This window comes from Lissotriton vulgaris, chromosome 5 (genome assembly GCF_964263255.1).
Source record: "Lissotriton vulgaris chromosome 5, aLisVul1.2, whole genome shotgun sequence".
In the NCBI taxonomy this organism is placed as follows: domain Eukaryota; kingdom Metazoa; phylum Chordata; class Amphibia; order Caudata; family Salamandridae; genus Lissotriton; species Lissotriton vulgaris.
Genome location: NC_141693.1, coordinates 955,931,321 through 955,959,291, shown reverse-complemented (window position 1 = coordinate 955,959,291; position 27,971 = coordinate 955,931,321).

Below are 27,971 nucleotides of genomic sequence, written 5' to 3'. Positions count from 1 at the left end.
ATTCGCGGGAATTCGTGGATTTTGCGGATTGCGAATCCGCAAATCCGCAAAATTCGCGAACGCGAGATCCGCAAAATTCGCTCATGCCTAAGCCCTTCCTCCTCTGGCAGGGTATATTGGTGTTGCCTGGGTATCCAAACGTCTTCTTCTTCCAGACAAAGCCTTCTGTCAGTTTCTGTATGGAGGGCAAAATATCCTGGGGATGCTGTAGGGGAAGAGTCTGCATTGTGTATAATATTTTTAGCAGGAGGGTCATCTTAATGGGTGCAATACATCTCTTGTATAAAAGGTCCCCATCTTCCAGTTCTGTTGGTCTCTGCAGGAGTTATGAGTAGTTCAATTCGGCATTCTGTTCTATTGCAAGACTAAATTTGATGCCTAAGTATGTAATGTATTGTTGCGCCCAAGACAGGGCATTTTTCTTGCAAGCACCTTTGCCACTCTTTGGATTCTTTATCCCTAGAATATGGGATTTGTGCATGTTCACCTTAAACTCCGAGACTGAGCCAAAGGATTCTAGCTCAAGCCCTAGGGCAGGATGCGTGGTCAGTGGGTCGGTAAGCATCAAAAGGAAATCATTCACCTTGAGAGCTAATTTGCGTCCTGTTTTGCCAAACGTCACCTGTTAGAACTGGGGGTCTCTAGTTGACAATGGTATATACCTTTAACCAAATAGGGACCCTTGCTTCTAAGTCAGGGAAAGGGGATTACACTACTGGATAACCCCTGCTCACCCCCTTGGTAGCTTGGCACGAGCAGACAGGCTTATCTCGGAGGCAGTGTGTTAAACATTTCTGAACACACACAGTAATACCACACAGGCTTACGAAAAATAAGAATTTTTTATATAGACTTAACACAAGCACACAAACGACAAAAATCCACAATACTGTCCTTAAAATAGACTTAAAGATGGTAGAAGTCACTTAGTTCAAGTTGATGATAAAAGCGTCTCAGTTCTCACAAAAGTACCTGGATGCGTAACGCAAAACAAACAAAAGGTTTGCAGAGTTGGCAATGTGTCGGTTTCTTGCTTCGGGGGAGACGATGTGTCGCACCTCAATGCTTGCGCAGAGTAGGGTATGCGTTTTGGTCCTTACCAGAGATGAGGTGATGTGTAGATTCTCGTACTGTGGTCCGGTTATGATGCGGCAAGATGGCGCATTTATGCGATACAACAATCCGGTGCGATGCAATAAGATTGGGCCCTTGATGCGATGATGTGAAGACGAAGTAACTTTGGAGCAGCGACAGGCCCTGCAACAGGTTTCTCCGGTGATTCGACGGCGACCTCTGCTGGGGCGACATGCTTCTCTGGCCATGCGATGGCAACAGCTGTGACTGCAACAAGCTTCTTCTCATTGAGACGCGCTTCCAGTTCCCAGCGACTTGCAGGCTTCCACAGACAAAATTCCCAGCAAGGAAATTCATAGGGGAGCTGGTGGTGAAGTATTTTGTCCCTGAGCCTTCAGCAGGAGGCAAGCACAAGTTCAAGCTATTGGAGTAATATTCTGCAAGATTATGAATGTTCTTTGAAGGTTCCTTTTACTCTCCTTGACACTGAAGACACCACTGTAGGCCACCCCAGCAACACAGCACACTGGGTGGGGGCAGTCCAACTCCTACGGCTTCCTTGGTGCTTCTCCTTTGCAGAGGTTTGTCTTGTTCCTGAAGTGATCTAAAGTCTTGGGGTCTGGGTCCCCATATTTATACCGCAAAATCCTTTGGCCTCTGAAGGCAGAGGGGCCTATACCTAGTCCAAACCAGTTCTGTGCAGTCCTGGAGCACTTTGTTTACAGGACTCCTTCATTCCCTTGGCAGGGTGGGCCAGGGTCATCAGACACACCACAGGAGGTGGAGCCAGCATTGTGGATGGCAGGCACAGCCCTTTTCAGACCCAGGTGCTACTCCTCCCACCCATCTACATGCAGATAGGTCTATTCAGCCTTGTGCTGACTCACCCTGTCTCCTGGAACCACCCCACCCCCTGTCACTCACAAACCAGACATACAATACACAAGCTAGCAGAGGCAGGCTGGATGTTTAGGTAAGGAAATAAATACCTTCTAAAAGTGGTATTTTCAAACACAGTATGTTAAAACCAACTTCACTAAAATATGTATTTTATCATTCTGAGTTCAGGCATATTAAACTCGCATTTCTACTATGTTCCCTGGGTCAGTTAGGATTATAAGGTGTTCTAATCAAACTGCCCATTCTGACCTATGGGGACTGGTAGCCTTGCAATAGTGAAAAACGAAAATGGTTGTAATTCACTATTAGGACATGCCACACACACCGGGGCATGTCCTACCTTATACTTAGAATGCACCCTGCCCTTGGGCCTACCTTAGGGGTATCTAGTATGAAGAAAAGGGAAGGTTTAGGGACTGGCAAGTGGGTGCACTTGCCAAGTCGACATGGCAGTACCAGACAGCACACAGGCTCTGCAATGGCAGGCCTGAGACACACTTTTCAAGCTGCTCCGGTGGGTGGCACAATCAGTTTTGCAAGCCCGCCAGCAGCATTTGATTTACAAGCCATGGGCACACGAAGTGTACTGTACTAGGGTCTGACAAGTTAATCAAATAAGCCAATCATAGAGTCACTAATCAATACAACAATTTTAATAGAGAGCATATGCCATTTAGCACTGATCTGCAGTGGTAAAGTGCCCAGAGTCATAAAACCAACAAAAACAGGCCAGAGAAAATACAGGAGGTAGGCAAAAATTTCAGGGATGACCCTGAAAAAAGAGCCAGGTCCAACATCATCCCAATATTCTAAGTGTTTTGGCGAATGGTTTCTGCAAGTGGCTCCATGTGTAGGGCAAAGAGGAGCAGGGACAGCAGACAACCCTGGTATATGCCCCTCTGTATCCAAAAGGGGCCTGGTGTTGTGCTGTTCACACATACTCTAGCCTCTGGGTGTGCATAGTCATTCAGCACCCATTACCAGAAAATTACTTACATTCCAGTATTCCATAGGATTGCCTGGGGAAGGGCCAGTGGGCTATGTAAAGTGATTTCTTAGCATCTATAAAGTCCAGGAAGTTTGGGTTTTTAATACATGTGGCTTTGTTGAGAAGATGTAGGGCCAGATGTAGCAAGCTAAATTGCAATTGCAAACGCAAAAATTCGCAGAATTTCAGCGTTTGCAATAGCAAACTCGCATTGTGCAATGTATAGAACAAAATACCCAATCGCAAATTAAGGAATCGAAAAAACAGAGACCATCCATTCTGCGGATCCTTATTTTGCGAATATGAACTAACAGAGTCCCAAATTGCGACTCTGTATTAGTGATTTCGCAACTAAGGATTGAAATCACTACTTGCAACTCACAAATTACCACCAACTCAAAGCAGGTGGTAACCAGGTGCACAGCATATAAACATGCCCAGAGTGCATCAATATTTTGCACATTGGTAGCCCTGTATGTCATAGCAAGAGGATGCAGATACAATCAGCAGCACATAGAATTAGGAGGCGACAGGAACGCATATCCAGAGTGCACATTACCCTGTTCCAACTGACAGAAGAAGAAATACATGATAGGTACAGGCTTGACTCTGATAACATTCTAGACCTGATACGTGACCTGCATCCAATCGTGGAACATCAGACATGCAGGACCCATGCAATTCCAACACATGTGCATGTCCTGTGTTCACTGCACCTACTTGCATCAGGTAGTTACCAGGGGATGATAGCTGCAGCCGGAGGGTCTCCCAAAGTTGCATGTCACGCTTCCTCAACACCTTCCTGGATGCCATGCTTCAAAGAATGCACCATAACATCCACTTTCCGACCACACAACAAGAACTGCAGAAAACTAAAATGGATTTCCACCAGATGGCCCGATTCCCACAGGTCATTGTGTGCGTTGATGGGACACATGTCGCAATCTGTCCCCCCTCAGTAAGAGAGTATGTATATAGAAACTTAAAATCCTATCATTCCATCAACGTCCAGGTCATTTGTAATGCTTCATACATCAACACTGATATTGTTGCCAAATTACCGTGAAGTACGCATGACTCTTACATCTTCAGGCATAGAGGAATCTATACACGTCGGACTGGGGGAGAATATGGAGAAGGATACCTGCTAGGTAAATGCTTGTGACACACTCTGCTGTACACCTTGGATGTATTTGAAGTGGCCTGTGATTGATGTGTTTTTCTTTCTTCTGTACGTGACAGTGCATATGCAGTGAGTCATACTCACCCCATTTCTCAACATAAGTACCGCAAATGAGAAGAGATACCATGCTACCCATAGGTCGATGCGGAAGGTGGTGGAGCGGACATTTGTACTGCTCTGTGCCAAGCTACCATGGTGTTGAATACAGGTTAATTTGGGGCTTGCTTGTGCCTTTTGTTGACAAGAAGTGTGATTGCGGCTTTACCAGGGCTCACACCTCAGTCACACAACTACCCAAATTCTTACAATGACGATTCATATTGATCAGTTTTAGTCTAGATTCACCAAATTATCAAGAAAGGAAAAGCATCTCACTGATCAAGCAGTATGACAATCTGCTTGATGGTCCCATTTTTCCCACTAAAGCATCAAGACTGCATTGAAAAGTGGTCACATTTATAATGGCTACCACTTTGAAAGTCACATGCGATGTGTGCCATGGCAGTCTAGAAGAAAAACAAAAGCTCCATGCTTAAATGAAAAAATGGTAGTTGAGAGCAAAAAACATGTTTCAGTGTGGAGTTTAATATAGTAAATGGACAATACTTCTTCTGGTGTAACTGAAGAAAAGTTCAAACACCTAAAACCCTTAAACATTACAGCAAATTTAGCAGAAAATCACTACTCAAGTTAATAGCGCTCTTTAGACACCATACAGCATTTTATTAAGAAATGTACATGTAATTCTCCTTGAGATCTGAGTGCCATACAGATTCTTCATTTAGCTATCCCTGGATTAATTAACAGCCTTCTCCAGACTGTAAATCTGTTCCTGGATTTTGGCATACCCCTTAAAGAACTCAAAGAAAGAACAGTTAAGCCTCTACTGAAAAAGTCATATCTAAATCCTCAAATTATATTGTGTTATGTGAATTTGTAGAGTGCAGCTAATTACCAAGTGGGGTAGATCTGAGAGGGAGGAGAAGATCATACCTGTTTCATCTGGAAGAGTCATGTCTTGAAACTCCTTCAGAAGTCCTCAAGAAAGAGAGAGGGAGGCTCTGAGGAGATTGTTCCAGGTCTTGGCTGTGAGGTATGACAAGGAGCGTCCTCCACATCTGATCTTCTTGATGTGAGGGAGGTGTGCTATTGACTGGGATGCAGGTCGACAGTGTCTGGTGGGTTGGTAGAAGTTTAGGTGGTGGTTGTGGTAAGCTGGACCAGTATTGTGGAGAGCTTTGTAGGCGCGGGTGAGTGGCTTGAACTTTCATATTTCCTGGAACAGGAGCCTTTGGAGACTGGTGAGGTGTGGAGAGATGTGATTATTTCACAGGATGTTCAGAATGAGTCTGACGACACTGTTCTGGATGGTTTGGAGCCAGTGTTGGAAATGGGCTAGGATTTTGATTTGCAGTACATTTCCGTAATCAAGTCTACTTGTGATAAGAGCCTGAGTGACCATCTGTCTGGTGTTCAGTGGGACCCACTTGCTTAATATCTTGCTTAGTATTTGAAAAAGCATGATGAGGACCCAGCGGTGATCTGTCTGCTTATGGAGAGGTTGATGTCCAGGGTGAACCTGAGGTACTTGGCATGGTCCTCATGGATGAATAGGGGTTTAAGTTTGGAGGGCCACTGAGAGGTGTCCCATGGGGAGTGGATGTTGCTAAAGATAAGGACTTCAGTTTTGTCTGTGTTGATATGGAGACAGTTGTTCTTTATCCAGACAGCAACACTGCTCACGCACTTGGCAACGTTTGCTTTGGCAGAGCTCGTTGAGTTGGTAAGGGAGAGAATGAGCTGTGTGTCATTGCTGTTCAATACTATGTTGATGCTGTGGGCTCTAACAATGTCCTTGAGGGGCATCATGTAGACATTGAAAAGTGTTGGGCCAAGCGACAATCCTTGAGGCACTCTGCAGATGAGATTCTTGGGTTGTGAGGTGTAGAGGTGAAGTGTAAGTCGTTGAGTTTGGTCCATGAGGAAGGAAGATATTCACTTGAGGGCCAGTCCGCAGATACCCACTTGCTGATGCTGTCTAATGAGTGACTTGTGGGATACTGTATAGAATGCAGCAAAGAGGTTGAGGAGTATGATTAGAGCTCCAGGTTTTATGGTATTTATATTTTTGTCTTTTCCGTCTATGTTTATCCATATTTATTGTTTGTTAATTTTACTTGTATTTATCCATATTTATTTTAGGTTTTGTGAAAAAATGAAGCTGAAATGTGTATATTTCTGCATTTATTTAACCAGTTAATGTACACTTGTGCCTGAACACCTGACAGGTTTCTTTGATACTGAAAAAAGAAGTGTAAGGAGGGTCTAAAGGGGTCAGTTTACCGACCCTGACATCTCAAAACCCCAACTCAAATGTAACAACAAAAGAAGAGATGTCTGGTCAAATAGATGTGTGTGCTCTACTGGAAACTAAAGACAAGGTGGGATCATATAGCAAACAAAAGAAATGACACAGGGCTGAGAAACTCCCATCAGCCCACCCTTATGGCGGAATATCATCATGTGGGATACAGATAGTAAATCCAAACCTCGCCCAACCCATCAGTCAATGGTGCAGAGATGGATTTCGGAGGTTGAACTCTAGCCACAGTGTTATTCAAATGGTGCTGATGATGTGCAGTGCTGTGAGGATGTGTGTGAAAAATTTAAATTGGCTACTAGGGCAAAAAGTCAAGTTTAATAAGAATTGTCCTTGTGTCAAAATTAAAATAACGATTGATAGTCTGAAAGTATAACTATATTCCGGCGCTATGCAGTGAGGTCAACATGTTTCAACCGAGCGGAACAACCTGTCCGGCTTTCTTCAGGACCCAGAATGGATAGCTACTGCAAAAGGTGAGAGTGAGAAAAATATGAAAAATATTATTGTGCAACAAATGTTCAATTACTCCTACCAGGAACTTGGGTCCCCAATGTAATCTGGTGGGATTGAATTAGTTGTCCTTTCCTAAAGGAAAAAAAGGAAAACAGTGCACAAAGTGCATGATAAGGTTGCATACATAGATCCCAAAATGACATAAAGAGACAGTACAGACAACACACATAAAAAACGTAGAGAAACGTCTCTTCGTTAAACAGAAGGCTATAGTCCTTCTGTTTCTCCAATTCTATTTGATTAATAGTTTTGTTTGATATCTTACTCACCCAGCATTATGTGGGAGATAACCTCACCTCGCCCGGCAACCGCTCGGGAAAATGATGCCCCGCTCTGGTATGTAAAAATGAAAAATGAGGACACAGTCAATACCTTGTTTGTTGTGTCCAGCTAGATTGCTATATCATTTTTACTTTAAACAGAACCCAGTTGTTACTTGAAGACCTTCCCTCTATGAACAGAAAGGCTGAAACTTCGCAGTAAGATTGCTAGTGGCATGAGATGGTCTACCTCTTTAACGATCAACAATTCACTTATGGCAAAAGGCACATAAGTGAAACAGAGTGGGGATAAGTTAAAGATGGTGGAAATCCCCATGCCCCTGTGCTCGTAAAATGAGGGGAGGATTGTTCAAAGAGTAGCTGGCTAGAAAGCTCAAAGCTCTCTTGGTGTAGATCAACATCCTCGAAGGAAAAACCCTGGACCTACCTAACCGTCGGTACCCCTCTCTGGCATCCGAGAGGAAGTGGAGGTACCGTAGTGCACATCTTCGCACTTTTTATAGCGCGCTTAATTGAAAGATAGCTCCAATTAGGTTGTCAATTGCTGGCAAATGATCGCCGCACAGCTCTTGTTGCAGTCGCGTGGAAATAGGGCCACTGTTCTACCCGCGCATGCGCTATAGTGCTGTCCGATAGCGCATGCGCGAAAGTTATGCTGAATGTGCGCTAGTCTTGCGCTGATGCGCATGAACTTTAATTTATATTGACACATGACGCTGTTTAAAAAGCGCTTTATACAGCATTCAGTTGCTCAGGATCTACAAAATATAAAGGAAATTCCTGTTCCTTTTATTTGCTAATCACTTGAGGATATATGTAAATCTCTTGTGATGTAAGTGCGAGTGTCTACAAAAGAGACACTATTTTGGTATTTCAATTGCCGGGGAACCACAGGGACACAGCAAAACTTTGATTTAATGTCTCATTGTTTCATTTATTAAGCCATGTCCAAAAATATGGCACAGGTGCTGGCATATATCGTAAGTTAAAGAGAGATATGTTCCCTGGCAACTGAAATACCAAAATAGTGTCTCTTTTGTAGACACTTGCACTTACATCACACGAGATTTACATATATCCTCGAGTGATTGGCAAATAAAAGTAACGGGAATTTGCTTTATTTTTTGTAGATCCTGAGCAACTGAATGCTGTATAAAGCACTTTTTAAACAGCGTCATGTGTCAATATAAATTAAAGTTCATGCGCATCAGCACAAGACTAGCGCACATTCTGCATAACTTTCGCGCATGCACTATCGGACAGCACTACAGCGCATGCCCTGTTAATAGGGGTTCAAAGACAACCAGTAACCAAAGACCCCTTTATGTTGCCCGGCGGTGTCGCCTCTATGACCCACCAATATTAATCAATGAAGAAGCAGGCGCTGGAGACTGGAAGGCAGGAAACGAGGATTTTATTCTCTCCGGAGGAGAACACATCAATTCAGACAGCAAGTATCGTCACGAGGTGCTCTAACCACATCTCTGAGGCCTGGCCTCTTATACTAGGGTTTATGACCTTTATTGCACGTAACACATTCTCGCAACACTTTGATATTTGAAAGAACATCCTCGGAATCTCCCCTTCAGGTCCGTTCCCACATACATTTACAGTTGAATTCCCCACCCCGGTCACAACAGGTGATGATTGTCGCGCAGCAGGGCATTCCGCCGATTCACGGAATGCGTGGAGTTGATCGGATCTCATAGGGTGGGGGCTTTGATCGGCTCGAGGGTCTTTTGATGGGGAGGGGAAGCTTCCTACTGTACGGGGTAATAAACAGTATCCGCAGGGCCAGGTGGCGGCCTGGGAACAAGGAAGACAAACGGGGACACAGGGAAAGGGGGTTTGCATCAAAAGGATCTGAGACCATGAAAGGAATGAAGGGAGGTGTCGCGCTGGGAGCAGGATGGGATTTAGTGGTGGAGCTGCGCTGAAGAGGGGTTTATGACCCAAGGAGAGCGAGGGGGCTGTCAGCGTGCGGGGGATGTCCGCGAGGCTAAGAAAGAGAGAGAGACGCGCTGGCTATCAGCGAGGGGCAGAGGGGCCATGGTGCTTTGAAATGGCTGCTGATTACGCGCAAGGCATGTGAGGGGGGGGGGTGACTAGTACATGGGGGCGCTGGCGAGGGTGAAGAACCGGGTTGGGGGTCAGGGACGTACAGAGAGTGGTTCTGATCGTAACAGCCAAAATATGGCAGATGTGCATGACGAAAAAGTGTGGCATCGGGAAAAAGGCAAGATGGCGTAGATAATGTTCACCAAACTGTATTAATTTTCCACAGTCCTCCCTTTAACATTTCCAAGACATCTTGCTGGCCTATTTCCTATCTATACCTATTGCAGCGGTCATAAGTAAGGGAGAGGGGACTTAGGCAAAGGAACTGTATATAAACATCACATTATAAACATCACATTGAAAAATCTCATCATCTAGTAGGCGGGTTCATCGTTAAGTTGGTTGCAGAAAAAGTCATAGTAATGCAATATCAGACTAGAATTATGTAGCGAGGGCGCTGGGTACAGATCATAGATACTTAAAGTCATTTGGAATAGGAACTGGTAAGTTATCATATAAATAAGTCCTTTTTGTACTCGGCAGGAGCATAGTCAGTCCAATGGTGGTTGGGAGAGAAATGAGATATAATAAAAATAAATACCAGAGTTCTCAATGTCTTTGTCGTCTTCTGTTGGCACTGTTAAGCACCTGGATTACAATTCGTTCTGTCAACAGGAATGTTCATGTGGATTGAGTCGTTGGAGGTCTGCGGGCAGGGGTACATCTTTCTGTCGTTTTCGCCAGACCTCATGGGAGAAATGCGTTATGGTTTCGGGGCACGTACATTTTCTTCCATAACTCAGAGCATAGTTATTAGGAGGCAAAAAGGATTGTGATGAAAAGTGCAATTGTCTTTGAGATGTGGAGTCCTTTTATTTCTTGGGTCTCTGTGGTGGGCATTCCTGTTGCTTCCATCGTCTTTCGGGGCGCTCAGCGGCGGGTGGAACCACATACTTCGTTCATCTTCTCCTCAGAGCGACCCTTGGTGGAGTTCTAGGTCACCGTTCTGAGATTAATATAGTTCGTGGTCTACTTAGTCGGAGCTCCCTCCCTTTTGACGCAGGGAATACCCTTCTCTGGATAGCTCAGTAGCATTTGGAGGAACTTGAAAGTTCAGGTGGAAAGGTGTGTGTGTGAACAGTCCTTATGGTAGGTCGGAGGAGGAGGGGATGGAGCAGGGCCAAGTCGGGAACAGATCAGGGGGATGGAGAATTTGAGACAGGCGGGTCCATAACCAGGTTCAGAGAGCGGGGACCTTTTTGGCACACGTCGATCATAGAGCAGGGGCTTCAGGTCAGCCCCTTCCTTAGCTTTGTCTGAAACAGTGCCTAATCCTGCGACTCCTTACTGCCGTGGTCTCGCCTTGGCCTCCGTCGCTGAGGTTCCACGATCCGCAGTCAGGCCGCGTGCTCCCACATCCGGTCTCTTTCTCCTCCGACAGTGGTACCCTTAAATGAGTTCGAAAAGACAGTCTTTAGAGATTTTGCAGAAGAAGGTAATTACATAAACCTATTTCTCTCCCAACACCAAGCAACTGGGGTAAACATCCGCTACATTGAGATTTGCAGCCAACGTATAAACAATTGATGATGGGTTTGTTGGATTTCCTACAACTTCCCTTTGTGGCTAATTCTTTGGCGTTTTGTTGGTTATTACATTCATTCGTCGTGGTACGAGGTCTGATACCCATTCATTGCATTCGTCTATTACAGTAGATGTCAGTTCTTCTGGTAGAGACCCATTTCCCTAGTACGAGTCTTGCAAGGCTAGGCCGGTCTTCAGGGCTTTGTATCTTACGGAAAAGTGCAACGTGCTATTCACCATAGTCTGATAGGCATCCTTCTGAGGGATGAACATAGGCTAAACGACTCTCCATTACATTAATGCGTCCTATCTTTTAGCTAAACATCCTATTTTCAACAAGGTTTACTGCAACAAGTTCTTTCAGTTTTCGATCTAATTTTAACTTTGCAAGCATCTTTCTAACTTTCTACATAGTTTCTCACAACCTGGCTACTACAAAAACACGGGGGGACTTGCGATAATTATTAAACTTATCCTTGGGGTGGGTGGGGTCTTATGGAAAACAACTAGGAACACAGTGAATTGGAGCAAGGGGCGTTTTTCAGATTCTCGTTCAGGGCAGCTGATACCAAACTGGGGGCATTTTGGGAAGACGGGGGTGTCTCGATCATTTTTTTTACTGCTTGGGGTACGGAGACAACTTGGAATGGGGAAGGTCGCATTACCACAGACATTTTTTATCATAGAAGCCACTGACAAATAGTTCCCTGACTGTGGGTCAAATTTAGGGAACCTTAGTCGTCTTACCTGTCCCTTTTCTTTTGGTCAATTTAATTTTCATCCATATTTAGCAGAAAAGGAGAGGTAGTAACGTGGTATCGATACAATTTTATTTAGGGCGAATTTGTGCAAATACTTGTGGTATTTGGGGCCAATCAGGTGGTGCACCAGGTTCGCCAATCAGGTGCCAGTCGCTAGGAAGAGGGAAAGTGTGGAGGGGTGAAAGAGAGAGAGAGAGAGAGAGAGAGAGAGAGAGAGAGAGAGAGAGAGAGAGAGAGAGAGAGAGAGAGAGAGAGAGAGAGAGAGAGAGAGAGAGTAACAATAGGCCAAATAGTACACGTGTGACATGGAGAATGACCGTGTATTGTTTGGGCTATTCAGTGCATTACCCAACGTTAGACGTTTCGGGTCTGTGTTAGGAGGTAGAAAGCATGCAGTTTTGGGACGGAAGAGCATTAGGTCAGGTACAAAAAGGTCGCGCATTGAGTAGGGCGTCTTTTTGTGTCGTCTTGCAGCGTTAGTCCGTTTTCATGCATCGGGCGTGACGTGGCTCCAGATCCTTTACGGTACCCTAATCGGGACTCCAATGTAATCTGCAGAGGGAAAAAAGGAGGAAAAGGGAGGGGGAACAACATCCGAGCACATCAAATGTACGGGCACGAAAGTCCTTTACTTACCACATACTCGTACTTATCTCCCCGGGATATAATCCCTAGGGTCTTGGCTTCTGAAGTCAAGGGGGCGGGCAGTGTGATAGGTGGTTCATGGGGGGTTCGAGGGTGGCATTATGGATCGTGTGTAGGGAAACGCTAAAAAGAGGAATCAGAGGTGCCTAGCGCGAGGTACCTGGTTTTGTAGATGTATCTGGCCATCGGGATCCTTAAATCATTCCCAAAGCTGTGATGTTCTAAGGCATATCAGTTCTTCGGTCAACCCTGTCCCTTAGTACCTTCGACCACCATACCTTTATAACATTCTATCAATCACACCGCTTCACTTTACCCATTCTCAGAAGTCGAGGTCCTTCTTCATGTGTTAGTTCCCGAGCTCAGTCGCACATTTGGAGGCAGCGTATCATACCTTAGATTCAATCATCCATCCGGGGCCGACCAGCTTTTTCCACATAACCTAAAAAAAGAGCAGAACGGTTGCGCACAGAAAAGCCCTCCCACCAATTCCCACATTTACAAAAGTATGTGATGCCTATTCATAGTTTGGAAAACCTTTATTTGCATAATCGTTCAGTACGTAAAATGTGAGAGTGCAATCATATTTTGGCCGGACATGTCGACGATGGAAGCACATACAGTAGGGGGGTTATTTTGCGGCACAAGAACATGTTAAAAAGGCCTAATTAATTATTTGCAAGTAACTAAAAACGTTTCATTGCGTGATGAGGGATCAGGGGCATTTCAGTTCATAAATGGAAACACAGTCAAGCTCATTGTAATCACATTTCCTAGATGTATACCGTGGGTGTGCATCATAGGCATCGTTATGTACCAGTTACAATAAATATCAAAATAAATCGTTCATTGAAATCAACATTTTTACGGGACCCCTTTCAAATGTTCGCCAAGTGAACCCTCCTCCCTTTTTCATCAAGTGCGCAATGGTTCGTATATATATCTTAGTACATCAAGTCTCACTAGCTAAGGAACACCACGAGGCATCCGTTAGTTCCTATTGATACCGGCGCCATTTTGGGCGAGGCCGGTTTAGTCCGGAAGTAGCATCAGGGGCAAAAATGTCTCCGAATATTGGCGGTGGGACCAGGGTTCCTTTCGGCAGTTCAAAAAACCTGTGCCAACAGAGGGGCTGGTGGTGTGGACCGTCAATCAAGAGAGGGAGGGAGGTAGAGTCTTTCTTACCGGGTCATGTTGATGTTCAGCCGGAACTTACTCGAGTTTGTTAGCCCATAATGTTCCTGGGTGGTTCAGACTGAAGCTGGTGCAGACACGAGAGCACCGCCATCTTGCTGCTGTGCCGTGGTTATTTCATTAGTGATCAATGCAGCTGTTCCCCACCGGAAGCCTGAAGGGGCCGAGGGCTCTTGGGACTTTGGTAGAATCTTCAAAGTCGAGGGGATGTTTGTCGATGGTGGGGGCTTGTGCCCAGGTGGGCAAGTGCCCGAGTTGCAATTTTGGACAAAGTTACTCCAGCAGCCTAGACCCGCCTTCCAGAGGGCCCAGGCGCCATTTTGAGACCCTGCATCTGCCGCCCTTCGTCGTATCTATCAGGAGTGGAAGAAACTTCTTGTGGTGATGAAAGCGGAACATCATGCTGTTGGAGCAGGGCATTTTGGTTCGGGGCGCCAGGGTGCAGCTGTGGAGCCTTCATCTGGGGAGGTGATGGAGGCTCATCCGTGCCGTCTCCCTCTCCCGGCGCATCCCACGCCGTCCCTTTGAATCAGGGGTGCACATGATGACCACCCTACACCCCTGATTCCGACTCTTGGGGGACCATTGTACGTCCGGTGCTGCGCAAGTATGCCCGTCGGACATTGTATGTCCTGTGCTACGAAAATATATGTGCGTCGGACATTGTAAGTTCTGTGCTGCGCAGGTATATGGCCGTCGCCCGGCTGGAGGACATCGGCGCCGGGCCAGGGCAGGGAAGCCTCCTACCTGTGGAGGTGGGAGAGGCTCGTCCGCGTCGCCTCTCCCTCCCTGCCCACCCTGCATCAGCTCGATGGAAGAATTCGCGATGGCCGGACCAGGAGATACGAGGGAGGGGGTCATTTGCATCCGCCCCCTCCCTACTCGTGGCCCGGGGGACGCCATCCCTGGAAGGGTAGTATGGGAAGACCATTTCATTGCCTGCTTTGAGGAGCCTCCTGTACCTTCTCGCCGGCGATCTCTTTTGGTCTATGGCTGTTGGCAGGCCCCACCCCACACGTGCTATGTGTTTCGGGTGGGCGGGACCGTCGAACTGTTACATTTCGAGGACTTCCGGAGTGAGTGTAATATGTTTTGTATTTCTCCTATTAGTACAGTTTGCTTTAGAGAGTGTTTTACTAGTTATTCTATTTACCGTTGGTTGTGTGTTATCTTTACCGTAATTAAATCCTAAATTATATAACAGATGCTTGGCTTCCTTGAGTCCTTTCTCTAACGGGGGCTGTTTACACTGGCCTGTAATTGTTTTTTTTGTTTTTCAGAGTGGGGGAGCAACAGAGAGCAATCAGTCCCAGAACTCTAACATGTCGTTAAAATTGGTCTGACGAAATCTGTGCCATCGAGCATAATCAAACGTGGTGGTTCTATCCGTCCTGTCCGTGCTAGTCTGATTGGTTTTTATCTCGCGCCTTTTCCCTTTCTGTCGGCCAGTTCTTTCTGTCGACCCTCCGCTCTTACCTATGCTCTGTAGAGTCGGGCATTGGGATTTCCAGTGCCCGAGGCATCTACAGAAAGCACATTGGTTTTGTTTTAAATCTGTTCGTCCTGTGCATAGTGTCGGGGGATTACTTTCGGGTCGTTGTGTCCCGGGGTTGTTTTGTCGGCACATCCCTTTACACCGTTCCCTTTTCATGTCTACTCCTCGGAACTGTGCCATCACTGGCCCTTCCCTTTGCCTACTAGACGTTTGGAGGGTGGTCCGTCGTGTCTCTTCACCCTTTCTGACTCCATCGCTTTCCTTTCGTCATGTGGCTTCTTTGCGCCACATACCGAGACTATCGAGCATAATAGGTGTTGTTTCATTCCTACGAAGGGCTATTTCTACCGTTTCTATTTTGTCAAGATCGAAGGATCCTATCAGTGGCCACTGACTTTCTCGATCCCTTTTCGTATATTTATGCCATAGCTCGCTATAGGCTATAGCGATCAATCCATGCTTCATGAACATGTCCTTATTAGGGGTGCCTTCCAGCGGAGCCGGATGGTTCATCTCTAATAAGCGGTCCGGGCTAAACAGGCTACTAACCAGTGGGGAGAAGACAGGCATGACGGATCACAATGGGATAATAGTCAGCACTACCTATCTTATCACTGCGTGCAAAGACTAGACAGAATATTTCTATTCTACGTTGTTTGCAGGCAGTGAATACCTCATGAACCAATCTTGAGCAATCAATGTTAGGTCAAAAATAAAAAATCAATATAGTCAATGGGGAGAATAAGTAGGCTCGCAAAGGTCCGCGTCACCTACCCTTTCACTATCTGCAAAGAGGGGACCTATTCTTCCCTGTTTGCAGACAGAGAATCTCCAGAAAACAATCTATAACAGTTAATCAATGGGGGAGGGGCAATTGTTCAGTGGGGGAGAAAGATAGGTCCGACGGATGCGTACCTATCCTTCACTGTTTATAAAGGGAGAGCCTGTTGTTTCTCCGTTTGCAGACAGTGAATCTCCAAATAAATTAACAAAAAGTAATACTAGTATTTTCTCATCAATTATCAATCACTTTCGCAATTCGTCGTGTTTACACGACCTTACCCGGACCGCATGGACAGTTTCTTGTCTTCCGAATCCAGCGCCCGATCGTCCTCTTCTCTTCGTACTCCTTGCGGCACTCCTGATGGTTCCCAGTCAGGACCGCAGATCACTCGAGAGAGGTCTGTTCGGAACCAGTGAAGTTCGGATGATCGGCTGTCAGACGAGGGTCTATCGGACAGGGTACCTTCCGATCGTTGCAGTCGTTCACTCTGTCGTCAGGGCCTCTCCCACTGGATCCACGAGTCGCTGATGGGCCCCACGCTTGGGACGCCAATTGTTAATAGGGGTTCAAAGACAACCAGTAACCAAAGACCCCTTTATGTTGCCCGGCGGTGTCGCCTCTATGACCCACCAATATTAATCAATGAAGAAGCAGGCGCTGGAGACTGGAAGGCAGGAAACGAGGATTTTATTCTCTCCGGAGGAGAACACATCAATTCAGACAGCAAGTATCGTCACGAGGTGCTCTAACCACATCTCTGAGGCCTGGCCTCTTATACTAGGGTTTATGACCTTTATTGCACGTAACACATTCTCGCAACACTTTGATATTTGAAAGAACATCCTCGGAATCTCCCCTTCAGGTCCGTTCCCACATACATTTACAGTTGAATTCCCCACCCCGGTCACAACAGGTGATGATTGTCGCGCAGCAGGGCATTCCGCCGATTCACGGAATGCGTGGAGTTGATCGGATCTCATAGGGTGGGGGCTTTGATCGGCTCGAGGGTCTTTTGATGGGGAGGGGAAGCTTCCTACTGTACGGGGTAATAAACAGTATCCGCAGGGCCAGGTGGCGGCCTGGGAACAAGGAAGACAAACGGGGACACAGGGAAAGGGGGTTTGCATCAAAAGGATCTGAGACCATGAAAGGAATGAAGGGAGGTGTCGCGCTGGGAGCAGGATGGGATTTAGTGGTGGAGCTGCGCTGAAGAGGGGTTTATGACCCAAGGAGAGCGAGGGGGCTGTCAGCGTGCGGGGGATGTCCGCGAGGCTAAGAAAGAGAGAGAGACGCGCTGGCTATCAGCGAGGGGCAGAGGGGCCATGGTGCTTTGAAATGGCTGCTGATTACGCGCAAGGCATGTGAGGGGGGGGGTGACTAGTACATGGGGGCGCTGGCGAGGGTGAAGAACCGGGTTGGGGGTCAGGGACGTACAGAGAGTGGTTCTGATCGTAACAGCCAAAATATGGCAGATGTGCATGACGAAAAAGTGTGGCATCAGGAAAAAGGCAAGATGGCGTAGATAATGTTCACCAAACTGTATTAATTTTCCACAGCCCGGGTAGAACAGTGGCCCTATTTCCATGCGACTGCAACAAGAACTGTGCAGCGATCATTTGCCAGCAATTGACAACCTAATTGGAGCTATCTTTCAATTAGGAGCGCTATAAAGAGCGCGACGACGTGCCCTACGGTACCTCCACATCCTCTCGGACGCCAGAGAGGGGTACCGACGGTTAGGTAGGTCCGGGGTTTTTCCTTCGAGGATGTTGATCTACACCAAGAGAGCATTGAGCTTTCTAGCCAGCTACTCTTTGAACAATCCTCCCCTCATTTTACGAGCAGAGGGTCATGGGGATTTCCACCATCTTTACCTTATCCCCACACTGTTTCACTTATGTGCCTTTTGCCATAAGTGAATTGTTGATCGTTAAAGAGGTAGACCATCTAATGCCACTAGCAATCTTATTGCGAAGTTTCAGCCTTTCTGTTCATAGAGGGAAGGTCTTCAAGTAACAACTGGGTTCTGTTTAAAGTAAAAATGATATAGCAATCTAGCTGGACACAACAAACAAGGTATTGACTGTGTCCTCATTTTTCATTTTTACATAACAGAGCGGGGCCTCATTTTCCCGAGCGGTTGCCGGGCGAGGTGAGGTTATCTCCCACATAATGCTGGGTGAGTAAGATATCAAACAAAACTATTAATCGAATAGAATTGAAGAAACAGAAGTACTATAGCCTTCTGTTTAACGAAAAGACGTTTCTCTTCGTTTTTTATGTGTGTTGTCTGTACTGTCTCTTTATGTCATTTTGGGATATATATGTATGCAACCATATCATGTACTTTGTGCACTGTTTTCCTTTTTTTCCATTAGGAAAGGACAACTAATTCAATCCCACCAGATTACATTGGGGACTCAAGTTCCTGGTAGGAGTAATTGAACATTTGTTGCACAGTAATATTTTTCATATTTTCTTCACTTTCACCTTTTGCAGTAGCTATCCATTCTGGGTCTTGAAGAAAGCCGGACAGTTTGTTCCGCTCGGCTGAAACATGTTGACCTCACTGCACAGCGCCAGAATATAATTCAGACTATAATTTCAGACTATCAGGCGTTATTTTAATTTTGACACTAGGACAATCCTTATTAAACTTGACTTTTTGCCCCAGTAGCCAATTTTAATATTTCACACACATCCTCACAGTACTGCACATCATCAGCACCATTTGAATAACACTGTGGCTAGAGTTCCACCTCAGAAATTCATCTCTGCACCATCGACTGATGGGTTGGGCGAGGTTTGGATTTACTATTTGTATTCCACATGATGATATTCCGCCATAAGGGTGGGCTGATGGGAGTTTCTCAGCCCTGTGTCATTTCTTTTGCTTGCTATATGATCCCACCTTGTCTTTAGTTTCCAGTACAGCACACCCATCTATTTGACGGGACATATCTTCTTTTGTTGTTAGGTTTCATTGATATACCTACACACTAAGATGTTAAAATATGCACTGATAAGAAAACATGCACATTTTAGTATCAAGATTGTGCAAATCTACTGCTGTTTCAGGCTCTTTACTAAAATGCCTTCATTTTTTAAATCCCCTTGCCTATTATTCTGCACAGCTATTGGCCTGGCAGTAATTATTGACAGCATTTAGAATCACTTAAAAACAACCTAATTTCCGTTTTTATACACATTTAAAAATAAATACAGACAGAAAAATAAATGGTTTTCTGTCTGTATTGATCTGTAAAAATCAGTAAAAATAGAAAAAAACAGAGCCTGAAGTATGATTTTGATTGTTTCTCCTTGACCGAAGATGCTTTTGATGTCATCAGTGGCCGCAATGAGGCATGAGTCTTTAGTATGGCTGGTGCGAAAGCCTGATTGAGAGATGTCTAGGAGTTGATGGAGTTCTAGGTTATCTACAAGTTGGGTATTGATGGCTTTCTCAATGACTTTAGCTGGAAAAGGCAGGAGCAAGATGGGTCTGTAGCTGTTGTGGGTGTTGTGGTCCGCTAATGGTTTCTTCCATAGAGCGCTTACTTCTTTTTCCAATTATGATAATGATGGACTTATTATCCTTCTTCCACCCATTTCACCATCTATTGAATTATATGGTACAGAAACCACACAGCTAACTGCTATTCTTGAGGATCAACCAGACCTGGATGATGTCCAGTTGACTGTCCATACCAACAGAAGTTATGAGCCTGCACTAGTGTCTTCCATAGATGATCTCCTTATATCAGGTGACTACAATAATTTAAGTGTACTGAACCTATTGGACCTATGCAGTAGACATCGGTATCTTGATCTCCACTGTAGGAAACGACCATCCTTTGCGAGCCTGTTTTTGCTGTCTGTCTGTAGAGCTCTGTGCACCTTGCTATTCTAACAAGTGGAAAGTTCCTGTACTCCTCCTCTCAACATAATGAAATTGGTATATCCCTAATTTACATAGGTAACTTGCCTATAAGTCCCCAGTACTTAGTGCAAACTATGCCCAGGATCTATTAGTTAAATGTCCCTGGGGGATTGCAGCACCTATTCTGTCATTCAGTGTAAAACATGGTTTCAGGCCTACCATTGTGGCCTGACTAAATCAGCTTTTAAAATGCAATTCAGCCTGAAAAAAAAAACATTTTTGACAAGTCTAAACCTTCCTTTAAAACAATAGTATTTCACCCCTAAATAGGCCTTGTTGCCCATAAGGCATGAAGAGTGATGTTTAAAAGTCTTTCATTCTTGGACTCTTTGTAATATTTATTAACAATCCAATTCATTTGTGAAGTCTAGATTGTTATAAATATTAAGGAAAAGGTACTTTAAAAAAGTTATTTTCAACGTGCCTGAAGCCTGTGGAGGCTCTCTACATTAGCTTCCAGCCGCAGTCCTCTGAGTGCTCAACTCTGAATAAGGTGTGAAGCTGCTCCCAGATCAGGATGCAAAAGCTTTGGTTTGGGTAGGTGTTTCTGTTCCTCTTGTAGGATGAGCATTTGAGTAGTGCCCAGGAACTTAATTTACTTCATAGTGGGCTCTCATGTCAGAGGCAGATGTCAGGTGACACCTGAAAATGCCCCTTTTTTTGTTCCCCCAGTCAGGAAGGCACTAATTACAGTGGGAAGGGTGCTGTCCCAGAACTGGTTTAAAGTGACCACTGGTTTGAAGTTGTTGATTTCACTGGCCACTAGGCCTGGGTGGAGTTTTGTTATGCGAAACTGTACAAAGTAACCAAAAATCTCTGCCACACTATGCTGAGTTCCAGAAGCAGCAGAGTGCATTAGGTTGCGCTCTGCGCACTGATTTTAAGCACCAGTATTTGTCCTGTGTTGGAAAATTAGCACTAACGGCACACGGCGCAGTGCAAGAGGGTGCTGCGTCTTTCTGCCACTCCAGTAGATTTTCTACTCGAGTGGTAGCTTCCCCAACGTGAACGGAAGGTTTCTCAGCATCCATCTGCGACCGCCCATGTTGAGAATTCTCGCTGGGAGGTGGTCTGGAGCAGAGTTTTTTTCTTGCACACCAAAATTAAGTTGTGAGCGCAAACGAGGAAAAAGCTCTGCTCCACTCTGCATTTTTGTGGAGCGTGGAGTGGGAAGAAAATCTGTAAACTCCATGAATGGAGTGGAATTTCACGCACCGGCCTATTGGCCAAACCTCTAGGGTGGGTACCCTGGCTCACCACAAGGTGAGAAAGGTTTCACCATCTTGGATTTAGACAGAGAGTGGGATTGTTTCTTGTTGGTCATACGTGCAGGAAATGCACCAAAAGTGGGAATAGTTACCCTTGGAACTTTTACCCCACTGCGTAATGAGGAGTTGCCCTCCTCCACAAGCTGGTGTCAGTCATACATGTTGCATCCCTAGTACCCTCCTCAGAACACTACTGGACCTGAGGAAGGTCAGAAGAGGACTGAACCTTCTGTCTGAGACCCGAGAAAAGCCCCAAGGGACTGAGCCTTGGATTACAGACACTGAGAGGCGCATATCCGAAAATGATGACACCACGGCTGGTCATACGGCACAGCTCGCAAGCATGGGCGCCCGCAGACACTTTTCCAGGGGGGGAAGGGGGGGGGGGCAAAATGTTAACATCATCACGACATCCTCCGACATGATGTGTGCCAGGTGGGGTACAAGAAACACTGGGGCGCAGAACTGGGATAGACTCAGTTAAATGCCAGGAATCCAGGACATTCGACTGGCCCTGCCACAGGCCAACAATCACCGCCTGTAGGGAAAACGCTAAACTTTCTGACAAGCTGCTTTATCTCTGTCTGCTAGGTGTGCAGACTTCTGGGTCCTCGATCCAACACCAATCAAGGCTGTCTTCAGCATGATTCGATTTTTATCAGAATACTTTAAAAAAGCCTATGATTAAAGAACCAGAATAAATATACTGTATGCACAGTGTATGTTAGGGATTATTTGTAGCACACATATTTGCCAATATTGGCTTCTTGGTGCTAGAATTCATGATAACTTTTATCCAGAGTTAAAGCACAACGTCAAAGTTAGTAATAAATAATGCAGCAATCACACACGCTAGTGATTCGCCAATGGGTTCTCCCAATACTAGAATTCCCCGGGCATTGCTAAATTTTACACACATTCAATTAATTTATACAAAATAAAATGTATAGGTCCAAATGTTGGCTATATTTTTTAAAAGAAACTTAGAGTCCCTCTACGTGTAGTCAATGTCAAACTGACAACGTGCGCAAGTTTAGGGATACAATATTGGCCAGCTACCTTATGCGGAAACCCGGCACCATAAATGTGTGGCACATGCGGCGCCCGCAGCGGCGGCACATCACAGGTCCAGGGTTGCTGAGTCTTACACAGTGGTCGAAGTGGGCGGGAATAACCCAATGATTGGATCTGTGGGTGGAACCAGAGGTGTGCCCAGAATGCGCAGACATCCCAATTTTTAGTATTTGTTTGGCATTTCAATGCCCAGTTTAATCAACCAATGGTTACACATGATTATTTAAGGTTATAATGAGTTATTGACATTAAATCACAGAATGTACCAAATACGATAAAGTGTGGAAACACAAGCCATTTGTCTCCGAGCCATGGGGTTTCTGTCATCAGCACTTCTCCCTTTTTCCACAACAGCAGATCAAACATGAATGGCAAAATATCCTAGTTTGCAAATGTTTCCTGCCATATTTGCCTCAAAATGCAAGATCTGCTGCATGATCTGACCATTTAAACTAATAAATTGTTTGTAGCTCAAACATATCAAAAGTTAATATAAAAAGTGACTTGTGCTGCTGCCGAGTGGATGGCCTATTGAAAAGGTTGACTGGTCACCATTCTCACTGCTGTGTTTGTATGTTACACTGGTACCAATAAGGCAAAATCTTTCCAGAGACTATTAGCATGTGTACACATGTCAAAATAATAAAATATCTGAAAATATACTGCCTTACACTGCAGACTTTTTTTTAATGCATAATTTAGTCAACACTATGGCATAATGTTGTCATCCTTTGCTGCATGATTAATTCCAGTGGCCCCACAACAGGCAGCACATGTTTAAAGTGCTTGTGAATGAAGCAGGGAGACTGTGAAGTTTGCGAACGTAGTTTGGTGTGCGTGCAAATCCTGCATTGCAAATCCCTGGTGAGTTGCAGCTACTACTGCTGAAACAAGGCCAATGGAGGTACCTATGGGTGAGGCAGACTGGCCTTAAGGGTAGGGTCAGCCATAGCACTGGTGGTGTCCTGTGCATTAATGTTTGTTAGTGCCCCCCAATGACCACCTCTGCCATGGATTCCCTCACTACCACCCTTTAACTGTGCCCTCCAACTCTCCATAACCACTCTCTCTCAGATGCATGTACATTTATTTACAGTGCCACTCATACCATTGTAGGGTGTCAGAGCACTTTACACTCTTTACATCATACACATTACACAGAAACAATCAATATGTTTGCAAATCACTGTATAGAAAATATTACAAAAGACTAGGGACTACTAGTTTTATAGTGAATGGTCTGGAGAAACAGAATACCTGGAATTTAAAACATAATACCATGGTTGGGGGTTCTCCTTAATAATCAGAATTAATTTGTGTCCAAAAGAACACTTTTTGGGACATTAGGATAATCAAAGACAGGGGGCGGGGTACATAACGCTCTAATTTATACCTTGCAGTTTGTATGCAGCTCTTAGATGACAGTTAATAGCTCACTGTTCTAAGTTAGGATTTTAAATTATAAACTGCAAGTAACTGCAAGTAACAAAAGGATCTCTCTGACAAAAGCAGTAGCCCACTGCCCTATTTACATTATGTGCACTTTGTGATCTGCATGGCGCATGTTATTTGCAGCCGCTATATTAACCCTCTGAGCTACCTTTCCATGAGTCAAAACTTACACTGGACAAAATTCTGATCTCTCTCTAGGAAGAACATTAATCACCAGAGTCATCATGACATTTTTATTGTTGCCAAAAACATCTGGAGGCCAGGAAGGAGGCAGCAAGTGTTTTAAAAACCATAATATACTTGCAAACATGATGTCTCCACCTAAATTCAGCACCCGGTGAGGTCACACTGGTTGCACCGCCCTAGAGCTGGCCCTTCTCAAGGGTCCTGTGACCTCATTGACTGTTGATCCTAGGGTGTGCTGCTTCATGGGCCTGCCCGCAAGACTGGAGGTGAACTTCAGTATGGATAGTGGTGGACAAGCCTTGAAGGTTAACCTACACTTGTCATGCTAGGGTCCACCTGCTGGTGCGAAGACACCAGGACTTCTAAGGTCTTGCGGAGCCTTCTAAGGTCTAGCAGGTGATTGTGCTCTCGCAGGAGAGTGGTCTGGTGGACTGGTTATTAAGTCTGAACCTGGTTCCCAGTTCCAAATTCAGCAGCTCTAACCATAGTGCCACATCCTCTCCCCCACTGAACACCGTACTGCCCCACTGAGAAGAACTCCCACTGTCTTCAACTACAACCCAATTGTTGCCCGCTATAAATACCTGGATGCGGCTCAATTTAAATTAAGAACTAGACAAGAGCAATATGCGGCCTACAAAAAAAAAGTAAAAACATCCTGGAAAAAGCAAACACTTATAGGGAATGCAAAATTTAGCAAACCATGGGAAATGTAAGCAGAAACAACATGGATACCTTAATGCTTTTACACTCACTATTCAGAAATCAGTGAGTGCTTTTGCCTGAAAAGTTAAGGACATGACTACAGGGCCCTGAATGGACCGATTTCAATGGCCATTTCTTATATCCTTGCAAAATGTAAGCAGTATGGTAAAAAGACCACATCCCTGGACGCAGAGCCGCAGCACACATCTTGTTTCCCAATCCACACATTGCAGTACCTCCAGGATTGGTGCACTAGTTCCAAGTCCAGGAAAAACAAAGACAAGAAAACAAAAATAGCGCTTCACAGGCAAACTCTGTAAAAGTGGCCCTAATGTGTTCCAGTGTGAATAAAATCAGTTTGGCCAGTTTGCTACCACTCTGTGTCACTTTATTTAGTTATTTATCTATTTTTTATATTTTTAGCCTTTTATTGTAAATGCTGCACTTTGAAATTAAAATGTCAGAAAAATATGACATTTCCAGCAAAAGCGTCTTACTTTTTCGGATCCATTTCACAGGGAAGCAAAGAAAAGAAAGGAGAGGAAAGAGAGTGAGAACCCCGTCTAAGTCACTGTTTTCATGGGTGTCTGCAGGGGGGGCAAGGAGGGTTGCTCCGGGGGGGGGCCCCTCCTTGCCCCCCCTGCAGACGCCCATGCTCGCAAGAATGGACAAACTTCTGCGGGTAATAGCCACGAAGAATGAGGACTTGGAAGCCCGAAGTAGGCGCAATAATATTCGCGTGACTGGTGTGCTAGAATCCACAAACACTGGGTGGATGGAGGAATATGTGGAGAAAATGCTTTTGGCCGCCGTTGGATCTGACGCCTCCTCCACGCAATTTATTGTTGAGCGAACCCACGGGTCCCGTGGCCCGAGACCGGCGCCCAGACACCCGCCTAGACCCATTATCGATTGTTAAATTACCGCGACCGAGATGTGGCCCTGCGTGCGACACGAACTAAGCAAAACTTGTCGTATGATGGAGTCTCCTTTTCGATTTATCCGGACTTCACTCCAATGGTGCAGGAGGAGAGGCACAAGTTTATTGATGTGAAGAAGAAGCTCCGTGCGGCCCATATTGAAATTGCATTGTGGTATCCCGCAAAACTTCAGGTGACGCACCAAGGGAGACAGCGTTTCTTTACAAACCCGCAACAAGTGGAGGATTTCCTCCGGACAGTGAAGCGAGCGAATCGAGGAGGGGGAGGACGGGGGTCTGTGCAACAAGACAACGCACAGGAGGAGGCTGAGAACTTATGAGGTGTAAGTCCCGCAGTAAAGATTTTGAGTGTCGAGACCGATCGCATGGATTCTCTTGGTCTGCGATGGGACTGAGGACATTGGAGTGATAGGACACCAAAGACATTCACGGTTTTTCCGTTGGTAATGTATTCCAGGCCCCACCTCCCCTCCCCTGACAGAGCCCAGAGGTGGTATCGATTGGGGGGCTTGTGGGGGGGAGTGGCTGTGTAGCTGACTAGAGATGTCCCCCAACGGGTATTCCCCCATGCTGGATTGCATCACTTGGGTAATGGTGGTGTTGTTTGTTGTTGAGCGGGGAGGGAGGGAGGGAAGAGAATTCAGGCAAGTTAGGGTTGTTTCAGTGGGTGATGGGAGGTTTACTGGGCGGAGGATTGGATTGATACCGGATTGGGTAGGCACTTATTGTTTGCCTGTTGGAAGGCAGGGGAGTTTTTTGGGAGGTGGAGGGGGAGGGGGATTAGGTAGGGAAGCTTGGTTGTGGCGACTGGTTATGATATTGTTTGACACATTCAGTCACCCATGGTTAATGGTGAGAAGTTACAACTGGTATATTGTAGTTCAGTGTGGGTGGATCTTGTTGCCTAGTCGTGGGTTGGTGGGGGGTGTGTCCGAAGGGGCTGTTTGGTACACATGGTTGTCAATAAGCACATTTATGGGATTTTTTGTATGGACGTATACAACAATGGATGTTATTTTAATATTGCCCTATGATTTTGGTGCTGCTGCTGTTGAGGTGCTCTTGTTGGGGGTAGAGGGAGGCGGGTGGGCAGAGTGTTTTGGCACGTTGGAATTACTTCAGCGGGAGGAGGGAGGTTCGGAGGTGAGAAGAGAGGTGTGCTGTTGTATTGCATGGATAATTGTGGATGGGAAAGGGGGAGGGATGGAGAGGTTGTTTGGGGGGGATTGGATGATTGGCTGTTGTAGGGTGGTGCACTTGGAAGCCACACATTGGGGCTATGCTTCCAACAATAACAGTACAGATTTGCATTCGTGGTGGCGAACTTTTGCTTGTTACATGTCAATGGATACTAGATGTATATTACAAAATTGTGTTGGTCATTTTCAGGGCAGCCTGGTCTGCAGACGGTTTTACAGCTATGATTTACGCTATCCATGGCTGTGAGTAATCCGAACATTATAACATGGAACGTGAGGGGGTTGGGGGATCCGCGAAAAAAACGCCATGTGTTGTCATATCTAGACAGGCATAACATACACATTGCTTTCTTGCAGGAAACACATTTTAAGCTCAGCCCAACAATACCTTTGCCCGTAGGTGGGCAGAACACAGGATATTTTCCTCATATTCGACATATGCGAGGGACATTGCGATTCTTGTTAAAAAAGGCACACAGTTCACATTGGCAGGAGAAAGACATGACACACCCGGGAGGTACTGTGTGGTATGGGGATGACTGGGACATGCGTCTATCACTTTAGTATGTTGTTACGTTCCAAATATAGATGACCCTCAATTTTTTTACTGAAGTATGGGCCAGTATTGTGGACACTGGGTCTGATCACATAGTATGGGGCGGGGATTTTAACATGTCACATAACCCGGACATAGATAGATCACACCCGGCCCCTCACCACTGTACTAAACCATGTGCTGAGTTACACAAAATACTCATGGAGTATAGTTTGGTTGATGCCTGGAGACACCTTCACCCTACTACACATGGGGGCACACATTTTACTGCACACGCGGAGTCATGGGCGCGATTAGAATATATATTTTTGTCAATGGGGCTATGTCCTTCGATTTCTGAAGTGAAACACCTGGCCAGGACCTATTCGGACCATGCGCCAGTATGGCTTACCTTGCGCGCGGAGGATCTGGGCCCGCCGAGTTCTTGCTGGTGTTTGCAACCTACTATGCTGCCTGACACTGTCTTTCAAGAGGAGCTTAGGGAGGAAGTCCTGGACTTCTTTGAGCGCAACAAGGGTACTGTTGAGAATGTCTAAACTATATGGGAGGCATTTAAAGTTACATTGAGAGGGATTTGCATAGCAAAAGGGTCCGGGGTGCTTAAGAGCATCCTGACCACACTGACAACTCTCGAAACTGAGCTCAAATCGCTAGAAGAGTCCCTGGCCATATGCCCAGATGGCACAGGTCAATCAAAAATTAGGGAGAAACTCACAAAATATATGGAAGAAGCCTGAAGAGAGTCCAAATTTCGAGGGCGATACTGGACAGCCCGCCGGTATGGCAAGGGAGAGAGGCCGGGTAAGGC